This window comes from Aulonocara stuartgranti (genome assembly GCF_965226115.1).
Source record: "Aulonocara stuartgranti genome assembly, chromosome: 2".
Classification (NCBI taxonomy): domain Eukaryota; kingdom Metazoa; phylum Chordata; class Actinopteri; order Cichliformes; family Cichlidae; genus Aulonocara; species Aulonocara stuartgranti.
In genome coordinates, this window is record NC_138940.1 from 16,035,763 (window position 1) to 16,052,752 (window position 16,990).

At 43.5% G+C, this 16,990-nt stretch overlaps 3 long non-coding RNA genes across 3 annotated transcripts in view; 1 reads left to right on the forward strand and 2 right to left on the reverse strand.

Moving 5' to 3' along the window:
• Nucleotides 1-383: 383 nt before the first annotated feature.
• On the reverse strand, nucleotides 384-1,980 carry LOC309717605. The gene is made up of 3 exons (XR_014279755.1): nucleotides 1,133-1,980; nucleotides 936-1,047; nucleotides 384-855 (listed from the first exon to the last, which is right to left on the reverse strand). It is a non-coding gene; the product is annotated as an uncharacterized lncRNA (long non-coding RNA).
• Nucleotides 1,981-2,130: 150 nt separating this feature from the next.
• Nucleotides 2,131-16,990, reverse strand: part of LOC309717662 — a 51,170-nt gene continuing 36,310 nt past the window's right edge. The window contains exon 3 of the long non-coding RNA XR_014279784.1: nucleotides 2,131-2,674. This is a non-coding gene — a long non-coding RNA (uncharacterized lncRNA). The remainder of the gene's footprint in view (nucleotides 2,675-16,990) is intronic.
• LOC309717652 overlaps nucleotides 15,695-16,990 on the forward strand; it is a 31,741-nt gene continuing 30,445 nt past the window's right edge. The window contains exon 1 of the long non-coding RNA XR_014279780.1: nucleotides 15,695-15,800. This is a non-coding gene — a long non-coding RNA (uncharacterized lncRNA). The remainder of the gene's footprint in view (nucleotides 15,801-16,990) is intronic.

Consider the following 16,990-nt stretch of genomic DNA (forward strand, 5'->3'; position numbering starts at 1 on the left):
ACCATAATGGATTATTTTGTAGTGAAGTTATTTTCCTACTGATTTTGCCTTCCCTCAGCCTTGGTTGTCTTTGAGAGCATAATGACAATGAAGTGTAAGGTGCTTGGTATGTTTGTTAATTGCCATTTGGTCCCTTGTAAGTTATAAGTGACCTGTATAAACCTCATATTCTATCAGTTGATGGTGGTGGTGTACTGCATCTGGTGCAGCCTCCTGTTGAGCCAGACCAACATGCAGTTGTGAGTAATACTCCACAGATTATATGAGTGTACAGTAGAACAGCAATGTTGTTTATTTCTTTACTACAGGAAAATAATGAAGAAACATTGACAGCTGTTACAGAGGAAGCAACAGAGACACTTTATGAGGTGTACATCTTTTAATACTTTGTGTACAGGAAACACAGGCGACCAATAAAGCCAGTTGAACAAAAAATCTGTTTATTCTTCTTTCAACATGTTGAGGTGATGGGTCAAAAGAAATGATTGTGACATATGGTGTCTCTGACTGCGCTTCCATCTTGTATGTCCGTGGGAGGGTCAGGATGTTCATGGTTTGGATCACTGCTGATGTTTGGTTCAGAAGGACAGTGTTCTCCTCTAATTGTGGCAATGTTGTGAAGAATCACACATGCCACAATAATGTCACATGCCCTTTCTGGGGTGACCCTGAGTCTTTGCAGGCACTGGAACCGGGCCTTAAGCATTCCGATAGTCATTTCAATTCTGGCTCTTGTCCTGCAATTAGCCAGATTATATCGCTGCTGTGGGCCCGGTTCAGGGTCAGGGTAAGGGGTAAGCAAATAGGGTAAACATGGATACCCCCTATCACCAAGCAAGTAGCCAGTGAACTCTCCTAAGACAGAAGGATACACTTCAGTTCAAATGTCCCTGAAGCAATTGGTCTTTATATATTTTAAAGTATTCTCAACTCACCATGTCCAAATTTTGTGCTCAGTGTACATTCACGGAATATTTGTGAGTCATGGACAGAGCCTGGCCACTTGGCTTCCACATTTGTGATAATGTTGGCAGCATCATATATGATCTTCACAGTGCAGAGAACACAAATTAGCATCCATTACTATGATAAAATAATTTGTTAGTTTGAAATGCTACAGGGAACTATGTACCTGTACATTAATGCTGTGGAAAGACTTCCTGTTCACATAGTCTCCTTCATTTACTAAAGGAGCAATGACTGGAATGTGAGTGCCATCTATACACGCCTGGGAATCCTGAAAATAAATGTAAAATTTAAGTAGTAGTCCAAGTATCACCACATCATAAATTAAGTTTTGGTCATCCTGATACCTGCAATTTTGTGGCATCCCTCTTTGATAAATCTTGTGGGTCTATGACCGGGGAACACCACAGACGAGTACAGGAGACGTTTCAGTGCAACTGTAACATTCCTGACTGCCCGACAGACGGTAGCCTTGGAAACGTGCTCAGCGTCACCAATATTATACAGAAAGCTCCCGTTTGCAAAAAAACGAAGTGCAATACAAATAATATGTACAGAACTGAGAGCATGTCCGCGATGTGTCACATGCGTAATATATGGCCTGAGGATGTTATTCAAATAACTTATAGATTGTGCTGAGAAACGGTAACGTTCGCACAGAAAATCATCAGGAAATGATCAAATGTCCAAACGCGCTCTAATCACTCTCTCCCGGCGGAGAGCTCTGCGGAGAATTTGGGCTTCACGATCTACTGGCTCTTCAAGGAAGGAGCACGCCATGTCCGACACTTCCTACTGTCAGGTTTCCGACAAAGGGGCGGAGACAGTCAGGGTTAGTTGTAGTAAACCTGCTAGGGGGCAGGTTAGCTTCACGGCGTGTGTCGTCATAGTGACTCACTCAGGCTTCAGCTGAACTCGCTTTGTGAAACCGAAAACCCAGAGTTTTCGTTAACTCAGGGTATACTTACTCAGTTTTTCCACTAAACCGGCTTCCTGAAACAGGGCCCTGGTGCTCCGGTTTTGTTTTGCTTCGTGCCCTCCTTCCTGGGCCCCCGCCGCCCGCCCTGGTCGGGTTGTTTTCTGTTTTTTCTGGCTGTTTTGTTTCTTGTTGGGCTGTCTGGGGCCAGCCTTTGAGGGGGGGGGGGGGGGGGGGTACTGTCATGATCCTGGTCCTTTTGACCCAGCGTTTTGTGTTTTCTCTTCGCGATTTTGGTTCTGTTCTTCCTCTGGTTAGTGTTTACTCTGTTCTGCCCGTGTGTTCCTGTATCTAGTCTGCGTTTCTTAGTTTGTGTCCTTTCATGTGTAAGTTCCTGTTTTATTGTGAAGGTCGGTGTCTTATGTGAGTGTTTTCAGTTTGCCTCCCTAGTCTCGTCATGTTAATTACTCCCAGTTGTGTTCCCACCTGTATGTAATCCCCCTGTGTTCTCTGAGTGTATTTAAGTTGTGTCTTCTGTCATAGTAGTTGCTGGTTCGTCTGTGTTGTTTCCCCTCGGTCTCCCTGTATGTATTTCCCCGGACCTCCCTGCACCGTCATTCCTGGTTTGTGTTGTTAGTTTACCCAGTTTCGGTTTCATGTTCACACCCCGTTGCTGTTTGTACCCACTGCTGTAAATAAACACTCACCTGCACCAGAGCTGCCGCCTTTTGGGTCCTTACTACAAATCCACACGGCTTGCCCCGCAGACCGTGACACTAACTTGAAGAAGCACTGTGTCAGGATAAAAGAGAATTTTTGATCTTCCTGAACAGTACTTTTTTCATAATAGGAACAGAAAAGTAGGCAGCAATCCATTTGGACCCCACAAAGTAGTAATCACACACACAAATCTCTCTTTGTCAAACACATACACACAATGAAGGACTTTTTTTTTTTGCCCCCTCCCTTTGTTTTCGTAAAGTCTGCTAAAGCTTTCCAAGCATCGCTGTTTCTTTGAAACTACTTCAAGGCTTTCAACATAATCAGGGTCTTGCTTTCTCTGAGGAAGCCTTAAATGTGCGCGTAGAAATCTGAACCCTACCTACAACCTACATCTTGTTAAGTGTTTGCTCCACTGAACAGTTTATCGTGTGCATTTGGGGTATGCTATGACTTTTTTTGGTTAAGATTATTTTGGCTTTTTTGTTTCTTGTCTCTTACAATTTACTTTGTTTTTAACCAATCAAAGGCACACCTCCACAAATGGCACTTCCATCCACCCACACATTTACTCTTCTCTTCATTTAAACATTTTCTTTTATTCTTTTTTCATTGTTTCTAATTTTTTTTAAAAGTATTCTTTTGACTTAAAAGCAACTTTGATGTCGCAATTACTATTATTATGTGGCTTTTACTCAAGCTAGTGAGTGCCTGTTAAGGCACTATTCTGACTGACTAGACATTAATATTAATGATTAACAATATTACATTATTAATAGCTAGACTGTTTATTCAGTCTAATAAAATAATGCCAAATAAGCAACTCTTAAAATACAAGTCTGACATTTTTGTTTCTCTTTTAATTGAGGTACATTTTACCCCTTCACTTTGTTATTCTTAAGTATTTCTGTGTTGACATGTTAAATTTCTTACATTTCAAAATTCTCACTAGTGGGTTGCTACAGTCTTCATTACTTAGTCTCTAACTAAATATTACTTTAGTTTTACACTCTCTGCAAACTACTTGCCAAGCGGCAGTGAAACCAAACAATGTCTGTGCTTGCTTTCAAAGTAAAAGTTGCCCCTTTTGAAATGTGTTGTTTGAGGCAAAAAGACAACTTTTATTTTGAAGGTTAACATTATCTGTTTTTGGTTTGCATGACAGTTTTTCAAATTCCACAACAGTTCAGAGAGTAAATGGCAAGTGTTTCCAGTCAAGTCGGTGTACAAGCGGCTACAGAAATTTTCTAGCAAAGCAATCACAAGGTTTTTGGTGCAGCATTCTGTGGGCAGCCGATTTTACCTAGTGACTGCCTGCAACCTCGAGCAACCACTCAGTTGGGAAATGCACATTTTTTCTTAGCAGCCACTGACTGCCAGATCGTCAGTGCCCAGTATCTTAGGGCCATGTGACTAAGGCCTAAGCTTGCTGAATGCTAATGTCTAAAGTAATGAAAATGAGTAAACAGTTGTGCTGAGTGTAAATGACTATTTTAACTATAAGGAGAATTTGTCTGTGGGTGGGTTTGTGTGTGTACTGTTATATTTGCATGTGTAATACTCTGTGTAATGAGTCCCATTACTTCGTTTAAGTGGAGGCTGTTTAGAGACAACTGTCGGTAATGATGTGTGGTTTACACTGGACAGAAGAATTTAAAACTAAAGTAACAAGTATTGGATATTAATCTTCCATCCACTGGTGTGACTTTGTGTTGTTTCTTGTTTTGTTTGTTTGTTTTTGTGTAGTGGGGTGTCAGCATCAATCAAAGAGATGCAGTAAAAAAATGTCAGTAAACTGAAACTCTTTGCATTTGTTGTGGATCCACAATGGATAATATTATTCAGCCACTTCTTTCCTCAGCCATTATCGCTATTACCACTGCACTTTACGCCACCATTACAGTCATTGGAATTGTTACATAGTGGGCTACGATGAGAATTTTATAGTTCACTTTCTGTCTGATTGCCATTAGAGTGTCAAGGCTAATTTCGGAAGGCCCTCCCATCATTAATCAAACAGGTATTTGTCTGCTTTTAGTATCTAAGTGTAATACTAATGACTACAAAGAAAAAAAAAATTGAAAACCCAACATGGTTGTCAGGAAAATGCTGTGATGCCGTTTGGTAGGGGGATCATGGACAGGTCTGGGCTGAGCATTTAAAGACAATCAACATATGTTGATGCATTATGTTGCCATTTGGCAAGGAATAATTCCACCATCAGTAGGTGTTCTCTTTAATTTTGACAGTGCATTTTTCCCAGTTTTATTTCACTTTCCTATCCTTCAAACTTTAAATTATGCAGATAAATGTCTTCAGCACACGATCCAAGTCAATGTTTCCCCTTAAAGGGTCACAGTCTGTCATGCAAAATTTAAGTGTCTAGCTCAATATAGTATCATAGAATTGAGTTTATATAGTACTCCACTTCAGGCACACCTTCCTTAACGTGTTGTTGTGTGTTACGATGTTTCACTCAATTTAGATTTCACAGGTGAATAGTAAATGTTGTTTATTGGGATTGCATGCAGAAAGACACTCGAAAAAAAAAACTGATACAAGATACTATGCTAAACTACTTCCCAACCACGATCGTAACCTTCCCTCTCTTGTACAAAAATGTGCTTGAGTGAAAAGCTGCTGTAATCCTCAGGCATTAGCACACTTTTCATTCAAACTGAGTACAACTAATTCCCCATGTAAAGGACTAGAGATAAATGTGTGCCTGTAATTCATATTCAGGGCATGTACAAAGATTATGAGTCACGCTATCATTTAAAATAGCTGAGGGGGCATACAGATCCGCACATCACTCGTCAGCCTCTGCAACCACACACACACACACACACACACACACACACGCTATCACAGAGGAGAGATAACACTGTTTAACAAGTGTAGTATTGGGGAGTGAGGCATGCTTTAACTTTCATTATTCCAGGAAAAAGCTTGTCACATTAAATGGCAGCATAATGGGAGACATGGAGAGAGGGGAGTGGCAGGCAAACAAGAGCAGCGACTGAATTAAACTGTAACTGAAAAAAATGAGAAGTTGGGTTTAACGGAAGGCGTGATGTGAAGGGGTGAGGGGAAGTGAAGGATGAAGAAAGGAAGACAGTAGTATAGAAGACATGAGGGATCAATTTTCCAGTTTTCCAACACTTAATACTATACACTGTCAGATACACTGAAAACTGCAGTAACAGTACCACAGCTTTCAGTAAGCAGTAAAATGTTGTTTCCTGTGTAAGTTCAGTTTTCTGACTGCACAAGATGAACTTCCAGAAATTGTCAATGTGGAATTAGAATGTTTGGAAATTTTACATGACTGGCAGTTCATCTCAAGCTCTGGCAACTCAGCTCCTAGGTCTGGAACTAGGTCTGGCTTTGACAAATGTGCTACTAATAGAGTGTATGTGCTTGTCTTGTCTTGTAACAGATCTATCTTAGGTAAGTCTGTGAAGATTTATAACCTTATTTGCGACTAACAACGGCCCACATTTTCTGTCTAAAAACACGAAAATGTATATCATCAGGGTTTGTATAGGTTTTTTAGTATATCATTAATGCATTTGTGTACACAGCATTAACAGTTGTCTCTTTGTGTATAAATGTTACTGTGTATATCTATAAGATAATGTGATGTGATCCAGAATTGTAATGATTAAAATTCCCTCAGATTAGTGTTGTGATTTACTGTTGTAGACATTTTGCAGACATTTTTTTCTGCGCTTGTTTCTAATTGTTCTGAAATGTGCTATAGTTGTTCCCATTCCGGTTCAAGCCAACTTTTCAAAAAATTAGCTTTCATCTGAAATTGCAGATAACATGCCAATGGATTTTAAGAGAACTAGATACAATTGAGTTGTTCTTCTCTCTTTTTAGCCATGGAACTAAACAAATGGTCATGAGCATATGGCCATAAATCTAGCTTCACATCCGTCTAGCCCATCTAGCAGAACTCCAGATTTAGAAGTCAGTTGGAGGCGCATTGACTTGTTCTCAAGTGTTCCAAATCTCAAAGAAGTGAAATTGCAAAATCAAAGGAACAGTTGTTGGGCCTTGAGACTTGGGGCTCAGCCAGGCACAGAAACAAAAGAGCAAAATCATAGAACCACTGCCATGCACATCCATCACACTCAAGGACAAGCGCATGTTTTTGGTACTAAGCTTGGTGGTAGCCTAAATAAATGCAGAAAACATATCCCATGTATCTGTTACAGTAACTCTTAAAACTTCCATAAGGGATGAAGACTCAGCTGTTTTGAGTTTGAAAACTGGAGTAATCACATTAATTAGGAAACTCAGTCCTAATTAACGTGTCTAATTAGAGTCTCAGTCATAGTATCATACAACATTATGACAGTATGACAATTTTCTCTTGGTGGTTAATTTCATAATTAGAGATGCTATAACCTATCTATTACTACACACATTTTTATTTTGTTTGGGGCGGGGGGGCAGCAGTGAGGAGAGTGAGAAATGTGCGGCAATAACTGCAGACCTACCTTTGGGAATAAAGAGAATTCTAAATTAATTTGAATGTGAACCAATAAAGGTAATCAGCTGGTTTGCAGAGCTCTAACATAAATCTTGGTGTTGATAAGTAGTTGTAGTTCCTAATTAAATCTCACTTAATTATCTCCTCCTAAGACAGTCTTGTTTTCTGTTAATTTCCTATTTCTTTTTTTTTTCTCACTGGCTCTTCTCAACTTCTTTTGAGTTTTCTCTTTTTTATCTTTTAGTGTAGCTTTTCCCTTTTACTCCATCTTAACTGTCTTCTCATGCCTCTATTTTATGAGTGCATTTATATATCTTCTTCATGTGTCTGCATCACTGAAAGAGTCCATTAGGTGAAAACAATTTGGCAATGACAGCAATTTGATTAATTAGCCAACACTGTGAGGAGTGAGGAGAAACCACACAGTGAAACCATCACCTGAAGAGGATTCAGACGATTGCAGTAAAGGTTGTATAGTTGAAATGATGATGGCGTTGTTAATGCATTCATGTGGGCCGCCTGCCTTGTTGTTTCCACCTACTATGTACCTGCTCTGCTGAGCATGTTTTCCTTTGCACAGACTTCAACATAATATCATCACTTCGAGCTGATGTCACTGAGTGCAGCTGTTCTCCCCCCACTCCTCAGTAGCTGGCCGTGACTTTACATCAACTCCTGACAACTTAAGTTCCGCCCTTTGTCTTGCCAGAAATTTAAATTTAAATTGACTTAGCTCAGTGCCTCCAAAGCACACTGAGAGGCCTCCGGAGATTTGTTTCTCTCTGCTGTCCAAGTTATTTATTGTGACAGAGATGTTGCTGTTCGTCTGACTTCTAGGAGGACATTGTAAATTAATGACTGGTGTTGTAAGTGTGCCACACCAAATGAAGAAGTACATACAGTATATATATACAGATTATATATATATATATATATATATATATATATATATATATATATATATGTATATATATATATATATATATATATATGTATATAGGGGTGCAACGATACACAAAATTCTCGGTTCGATATTTTTTCGATACAAAAAAAAGTTCATGCTTTTTTAATTTGTCATTTATTAAAATTATAAATATATATATTAACTCAAAAGTACAGTTTTTACATTTAATGTTGCTGAAACAACAAAGTAATAAAAAAAAATCTATCTGATCGAGAAATCACTCATCTTTGGAAAAGAGAGTTTATTACATAGAAATGGCTCTTTCCAAAATAAAAGCTATACTATACGCTTCTTCTGGGGTATATTCTCAGCAGCATATTAAACATATCAGGGCCCCATGAGGAGAATCATGTGCTAACGGCTGTCTAAATGACTCAGGTAAAGTTTGTAGCATGCGTGCTTGTTGTTTTTTGTCTGCTTCCACTTGTCTTTGCACTAGGATGATGTCGGCGTAAATGTGCAGTCACTTTCGTTGTGTTCCCACTAGTGCTGTCAGCGTTAATCTCGTTGAAATGACGTTAACGCCACAACACGGCAAATCTCCGTTAACGAGCTACCGCGGATCGCCCCGTGCGTGGTGCTGGACGGTTCAATATTGATACGGGTATCGTTGCACCCCTAATACATACATATATATATATATATAGTGGCTTGCAAAAGTATTTGGCCCCCATAAACTTTCCCACATTTTGTCACATTACAGCCACAAACATGAATCAATTTTATATATTGGAATTCCACGTGAAAGACCAATACAAAGTGGTGTACACTTGAGAAGTGGAACGAAAATCATACATGATTCCAAACATTTTTTACAAATAAATAACTGCAAATGGAAGGAGTATGGCACAACTGTAAACCTACCAAGACAAGGCCGTCCACCTAAACTCACATGCCGAACAAGGAGAGCACTGCTCAGAAATGTAGCAAAGAGGCCCATGGTGACTCTGGATGAGCTGCAGAGATCTACAGCTCAGGTGGGGGAATCTGTGCATAGGACAACTATGAGTCGCACACTGCACAAAGTTGGCCTTTATGGAAGAGTGGCAAGAAGAAAGCCATTGTTAACAGAAAACCATAAGAAGTCCCGTTTGCAGTTTGCCACAAGCCATGTGGGGGACACAGCAAACATGTGTCCAAAATGAAACCTTTTGGACAAAATGCAAAAAGCTATGTGTGGCGGAAAACTAACACTGCACATCACTCTGAACACACCATCCCCAGTGTCGAAAAAGTGCAAATATGGTTGTCTAATGTATCTAGAATGAATTACTATTGAAATCGGTGTCAAAATTAATAATTCTTGTATTAGAATCTATCGCTCATATGAAAATTACTATTATTCTTGTTTTGTGGATAATGAGATTAAAATATCAAATTGGTTTATTATTTTCTACATATTGTTAATTTGCGATTTATTATATCCGTAATTTGAGGGTTGAGGGTTGAGTTCAAGAATGATAGTTTTAAAATTGTAAATATTCAAAAAAGTGATTGTTGTCTGTGCCATATTTCAAACAGTCATTCATCAAAAGCAAGATCAAAGTAGCAATAATAGGGTATTATTGGATGTGATATGAGACAGGTGATTCTTTTTGATATCCAAGACCTGAAGTGTAGTGGTTCCCTGTCAAGTAAGAAGTCAGGATAATTGCAGATGAGAAATGCTGAACCAACATTTCTCATCTGCAATTAACTATCTAGACATCCAGATCTGAACCCGAGCTGTGTTTTGTTTTTGGACTTCTGTACTAACCACAGTTTGGCCATAACGAACACCATGTTCGAACATAAGAGTGTCCATAAGTGCACGTGGCACCAGGACACTCTAGGCTGCAGGTCGATGATCGATTTTGTATTCGTATCACCAGACCTGCGGCCATATGTTCTGGACACCGGGGTAAAGAAAGGGGCTGAGCTATCGACTGAGCACCACCTGGTGGTGAATTGGATCAGATGGCAGGGGAGGATGCTGGACAGACCTGGCGTGCTCAAACGTATAGTGAGGGTGTGCTGGGAACATCTAGCAGAGGCCCCAGTCCACAAGATCTTCAATGCACACCTTCAGCAGAGCTTCAACAGCATTCCGAGGGAGACTGGGGACATTGAGTCAGAATGGACCATGTTCAGCATCTCCATTGCACTGAGCTGCGGCTGCAAGGTGGTTGGTGCCTGTCCTGGTGGTAACCCCTGAACCAAATGGTGGACACCAGAGGTGAGGGGAACCACCAAGCTGAAGGAGGAGTCCTGTTGGGCTTGGTTAGTCTGTGGGACTTTGGAGGCAGCTGATAGGTACCAACAGGCCAAGCGGAACGCGGCGCAGGCAGTGGCTGAAACTCGGGGGTGTTAGGAGTTCGGAGAGGCCATGGAAAAAGACTTTTGGACTGCCTCAAAGAGATTCTGGCAAATCGTCAGGTGACTCAGGAGGGGAAAGCAGCGTTCTACCTGCACTGTGTATAGTGCGAGTGGAGCACTGCTGACTTCAACTGAGAAAATTGTCGGGCGATGGAAGGAATACTTTGAGGACCTCCTTAATCCCACTGGCACGTCTTCCGTGGAGGAAGCAGGGTCTGGGACGAAGGGGATGACCCGACAATCTCCGGGGGCGAGGTCACTGAGGCAGTTAAACAACTCCTTGGTGGCAGAGCTCTCTTAGTTATGCTGCAATAGGTGTAGGTTCCTGAAGGCTCTGGATGTTGTAGGGCTGTCTTTGTTGACACGCCGTGGAGATCAGGAGTAGTATCTCTGGATTGGCTTTGAGTGCTCAGACAGAGTAGAAAAGCGCTATATAAGAACCAGTCCATTTACCATTTACCATTGGCAGACCGGGCTGGTGGATCCCATCTGTAAGAAAGGGGACCGGAGGGTGAGTTCCACCTATAGGGGGATTGCACTCCTCAGACTCCCTGGAAAAGTCTACGCCAGGGTGCTGGAAAGGAGAGGCCGTCTGTTAGTCGACCCTCGGATACAGGACGAACAATGCGGTTTTTGTCCACATCTTGGAACACTGGACCAGCTCTTCATCCTCTCAAGGATACTTGAGGGTGCATGGGAGTTTCCCCAACTAGTCTACATGTGTTTTGTGGAGTTGGAGTAAGCATTTGACCGTGTTCCTCAGGGTGTCCTGTCAGGGATGCTCCAGGAGTATGGGGTGTCTGGCCAATTGCTACGGGCCATTCGATCCCTACACAACCGTTGCAAGCGCTTGTTCTGCATAGCCGGCAATGCGGCTAAGGGCTCCGCTAGGGCTATCTCTATTTTTAAGATTAGGTTTCAAACTTTCCTTTTTGATAAAGCATCTAATTAAGGCTGCATCAGGTGACCCTGAATCCTCCATTAGGTTCAAGGTTCAAGGTTCTTTATTATTTGTGTGTTATACAAGTATAACACACAGTGAAATGTAGCCTGACACGCTCCTCGACATGTGCAAAAAATATATATATATAAGCAGGTGAATTCTGTACATTAATATGAATAGACATCTGACTATTTTACAGGATAGACAATATAAACATATTTAAAATTAAAGGAATTGAAATGTACATTGTGCCTTGGTTTAGTATCTGGAAGAGTCCTGTCTCAGTCAATTATAGATGATGTGAGAGGGCGGGTGTGTGTGTTTAGGGCACGGATGGCTTGGGGATAGAAGCTCCTCTTGAGTCGCTCTCTGTCCTTGCCCGGAAGATGCGGAACCTTCTACCAGATTGCAGAAGTTGGAACAGTTTGTTGCCAGGATGGAACGGGTCCTTCAGTATCTGCGCTGCTCTAGTCCGGCATCTCCTGGTGTAGGTGTCCTGAAGCGGGGGGAGAGCAATCCTGCAGCAGCGTTCTGCTGTACGGATCACTCTCTGGAGAGCTTTTTGGTCCTTCACACAGTTGTTCCCGAACCACGATGTCATGTTCTGTGTGAGGATGCTCTCCACAGCGCCTGTATAGAAAATCCTGAGGATCTTTGAAGAGACCCTGAACTTCCTCAGTTGTCGTAGGTGATACAGGCGCTGCCTAGCCTTTTTGGTCTGGACCTGAATGTGGGCAGCCCATGTCAGGTCTGAGGAGATGTGGACACCAAGATACTTGAAGGACTGCACCCTCTCCACTGGAGCTCCATTGATGATAATGGGCTTGTAGTCTCTGTGCTGACCCCTTCTGAAGTCCACCACCAGCTCCTTGGTCTTGCTGACGTTCAGCTGGAGGTGGTTGTCCTGGCACTACGATGCCAGATTCTTCACTTCATCCATGTAGGCCGCCTCATCGTTGTTGGAGATGGCACCCAACACCACTGTGTCGTCAGCAAACTTCACAATGGTGTTGGAGCCATGGGTGGCCACACAGTCTGAAGTGTAGAGGGAGTAGAGCAGTGGCGAGAGGACACATCCCTGAGGTGCTCCTGTGTTGATGGTGATGCTGTTGGAGAAGCACCTGCCCACCCTCACCACCTGAGTTCTGCCAGTGAGGAAGTCCAACACCCATGCACACAGACGGCTGTTAAGTCCCAGATCCCTCAGCTTTGTGAACAGTCTGCAGGGCACTATTGTGTTCAACGCTGAACTGTAATCAACAAACAGCATTCGCACATAGTTACCCTGTTTCTTGTCCACGTGGCTGAGAGTGGTGTGTAGGACGTGGGCGATGGCATCCTCTGTGGATCTGTTGGATCTGTAGGCGAACTGCAGCGGATCTGTGGTGTCTGGGATGGAGGAGGAGATGATGTTCTTCAGCAGCCTCTCAAACACCTTCATTACTACCGAGGTCAGTGCAACTGGCCGGTAATCGTTCAGGGATGAGGGTTTGCTGTTCTTGGGCACAGGGATGATGGTGGATCTTTTGAAGCATGTGGGGACCACAGACTTCGCCAGGGACTCGTTGAAGATGTAAGTGAACACACCTGCTAGCTGGTCAGCACAGCAGCGCAGCAGACGGCCAGTGATGCCGTCTGGCCCCGCCGCTTTCCTTGTGTTCACTCTCCTCAGTGCCGCTCGGACGTCATGCTCCGCGATGCTGGTCACCGGTCTCTCGCTGATGACGTCACTGTCCTCGGTAGTCAGGCGGTAGATAGCATTAGCCGCCTGGCTAACCTCGAAACGGGCGTAGAACCGATTCAGCTCGTTGGTGAATGCAGAGTCGGCGTTGATCGGCGCAGTGTCCCTGGCTTTGTAGTCCGTAATGGTGCGTAGTCCGTGCCACATACTCCGTGTGTCGCCCTGGTTGAAGCGGGACTCCACACGTTCCCGGTACCAGCGTTTGGCATCTCTCACCGCGCGCTGCACGCCGTATGAAGCCGCTTTGTAGGCGCTCATATCGCCAGTGGCGAGACCCGCGTTGTAGGAGGCGTTCCTGGCGTTTAGTTAGTTATTAGTTATGCTCCAATAGGTGTAGGCTGCTGGGGGATTCCCATGATACATTGAGTATTTCTTCTTCAGTCACTTTTCTTACTTACTATGTAATGTCTCTGCATACTTGTTATAAATTTCAGAACAAAAGATATGATGTGGAAGAGAGCCAGTCCCCCTCCCCTCCCCTCAAGCCAGATGGTGGCCCCTCCCTGAGCCTGGTTCTGCCAGAAGTTTCTTCCTGTTAAAAGGGAGTTTTTCCTTCACACTGTCACCAAAATGCTTGTTCATAGGGGGTCATATGATTGATTGGTTTCTCTGCGTATTTATTATTGTAGAGTCTACCATACCAATATAAAGCACCTTGAGGCGACTATTGTTGTGATTTGGCACTGTATAAATAAAACTGAATTAATTAGAATTGAATAGTTGGTTCAACAGAGCTTTGACTCTTGGTCAGCCTGGCTACAGTGCTGAAAAGAAAACCGGGTGTTTTTTCTCAATCATTGGCAGATGGTATGTCCTAGCTTTATGTTTTTTTTTCCTTTTTTAATAAAGGAAAAAGCTATTTTTCCAGGCTGAAGAGCTTCTAAATTAGCGCAATGTCGTTTCATCCCCATCTTACAAGTTATCTGCTAGAACTGCCTAGAGAATCATTTTGACTCTTTGGTATTTTAAAAATCATGTCAATTCAATCAAATAAAACCCCATAATCTCATATTTTATTACTTTTCCTAAAATGCAAAAACAGCAGCCCTAGTGACAAAAAAATCAACAACTCATCTGATGTCGACATCAACAAAAAGTGAACTGATGATGCTAATGTTTCAACCCGCATCGGCCTTTTTTGAAAATCTCAACTCATTGTTAAGTTTTAAGTGATACTATCCATATACATTAAAATATCATTTGTATAAAAAAATATAGATACAATAGTAGAAACTTGCCAGCTGGCCAGAGTTACCACGGGGTATGAATGATTGATAAATAAGCTAGTGATTCATTACAACTGTTGTATATAATTTTATAGCTTTCATTTAATTATTTATATATATATGCAAATTGGCAGTTAATGTAAATGATATCCCTGACATTTTCCAGTGTGATGAATTTACATATCTCTCAAACGTGAACTTTTCTAGCTCAACACACAATACCAAAATATTTTTGTTAAATTGGAACCTCCTGGTTAGAAAACCTGGTTTGGACAGGGACAGGCTTAGGGCATCGGGGGGTTCCCCGGAGGCATATTCCTTGGGGGGCTCAACCCGGGGTAGCGGTCATGTCCGGTTAGGGGCTCTGTTGGCTCTCAGGTGACTGTTTCCTCGCGGCTGCGTGCAGCGGGACTAGGGGAGGGTCTGTGCTGACGGACGTGGGTTACTGACCTGGTAGCCTGGCTGCCCCTGGGTGGGTCCGGGATGGGCGTGAGGTTCTGGGGGCGCTCCGTCTCTGGGCTGGGGCCCAGGCCTCGGGGGCTTGGGTCCTGGTTGGTGTGTTGCCGGGGTTGTGGGCGGGTGGGTGCATGGGGGCCCAGCCCTGGAGCAGGGTGCCGCCGGTGCATCGAGCCACCTGGGGGACTCTTCAACTGGTGGGGAAGATTGTCACATCTTGCAGGAGCTTTCCTCTCCTCAGGGGCTCTCTCTACAGGAGGGGGAGATACAGGAGAGGTGGAGGAAGATCTCAGCCTGGGTGTTTATTGTCTTATGTAGTCTGGAAGAAGAGTGGATGGTGGGGTGGGTGCAGTTTTCTCTGTGGTGGGGTTGGGTGGACTGTCCTGGGCTCTGTGGGGCCGGGAGGCGCTGCTGCGCTGGGCCCCGGTCTGGATGGGCCTGGGCCCCCTTTCCCTGGTGGGTCGCGGAGTATGGGGGTATCTACTGGGGTCAGCGGGGGGAGCTGGCCCCAGGGAGGGGTCACTTGCCCCTCCCTTCCTTCCCTCCCCATCTCCAGCTGCCTCCCTCTTCCCGCTCCATCACAACCACCCACACATGCAGGACCTTGGAGTAGGGGTATGTCACCAGGGTGCAGAGGAGGCCACCCCCGTCCCCTTCTGGCTGCCCCTGCCTCAATTTTATCCCACAACTTAGACATTCACATTACTCACACTCTCATTACACATACAGTGGGGCAAAAAAGTATTTAGTCAGCCACCGATTGTGCAAGTTCCCCCACCTAAAATGATGACAGAGGTCAGTAATTTGCACCAGAGGTACACTGCAACTGTGAGAGACAGAATGTGAAAAAAAAAATCTATGAATCCACATGGTAGGATTTGTAAAGAATTTATTCGTAAATCAGGGTGGAAAATAAGTATTTGGTCAATAACAAAAATACAACTCAATACTTTGTAACATAACCTTTGTTGGCAATAACAGAGGTCAAACGTTTACTATAGGTCTTTACCAGGTTTGCACACACAGTAGCTGGTATTTTGGCCCATTCCTCCATGCAGATCTTCTCGAGAGCAGTGATGTTTTGGGGCTGTCGCCGAGCAACACGGACTTTCAACTCCCGCCACAGATTTTCTATGGGGTTGAGGTCTGGAGACTGGCTAGGCCACTCCAGGACTTTCAAATGCTTCTTACGGAGCCACTCCTTTGTTGCCCGGGCGGTGTGTTTTGGATCATTGTCATGTTGGAAGACCCAGCCTCGTTTCATCTTCAAAGTTCTCACTGATGGAAGGAGGTTTTGGCTCAAAATCTCACGATACATGGCCCCATTCATTCTGTCCTTAACACGGATCAGTCGTCCTGTCCCCTTGGCAGAAAAACAGCCCCATAGCATGATGTTTCCACCCCCATGCTTCACAGTAGGTATGGTGTTCTTGGGATGCAACTCAGTATTCTTCTTCCTCCAAACACGACGAGTTGAGTTTATACCAAAAAGTTCTACTTTGGTTTCATCTGACCACATGACATTCTCCCAATCCTCTGCTGTATCATCCATGTGCTCTCTGGCAAACTTCAGACGGGCCTGGACATGCACTGGCTTCAGCAGCGGAACACGTCTGGCACTGCGGGATTTGATTCCCTGCCATTGTAGTGTGTTACTGATGGTGACCTTTGTTACTTTGGTCCCAGCTCTCTGCAGGTCATTCACCAGGTCCCCCTGTGTGGTTCTGGGATCTTTGCTCACCGTTCTCATGTTCATTTTGACCCCACAGGATGAGATCTTGCGTGGAGCCCCAGATCGAGGGAGATTATCAGTGGTCTTGTATGTCTTCCATTTTCTGATGATTGCTCCCACAGTTGATTTTTTCACACCAAGCTGCTTGCCTATTGTAGATTCACTCTTCCCAGTCTGGTGCAGGTCTACAATACTTTTCCTGGTGTCCTTCGAAAGCTCTTTGGTCTTGGCCATGGCAGAGTTTGGAGTCTGACTGTTTGAGGCTGTGGACAGGTGTCTTTTATACAGATGATGAGTTCAAACAGGTGCCATTCATACAGGTAACGAGTGGGGGACAGAAAAGCGTCTTACAGAAGACGTTACAGGTCTGTGAGAGCCAGAAATTTTCCTTGTTTGAGGTGACCAAATACTTATTTTCCACCCTGATTTACGAATAAATTCTTTACAAATCCTACCATGTGAATTCATGG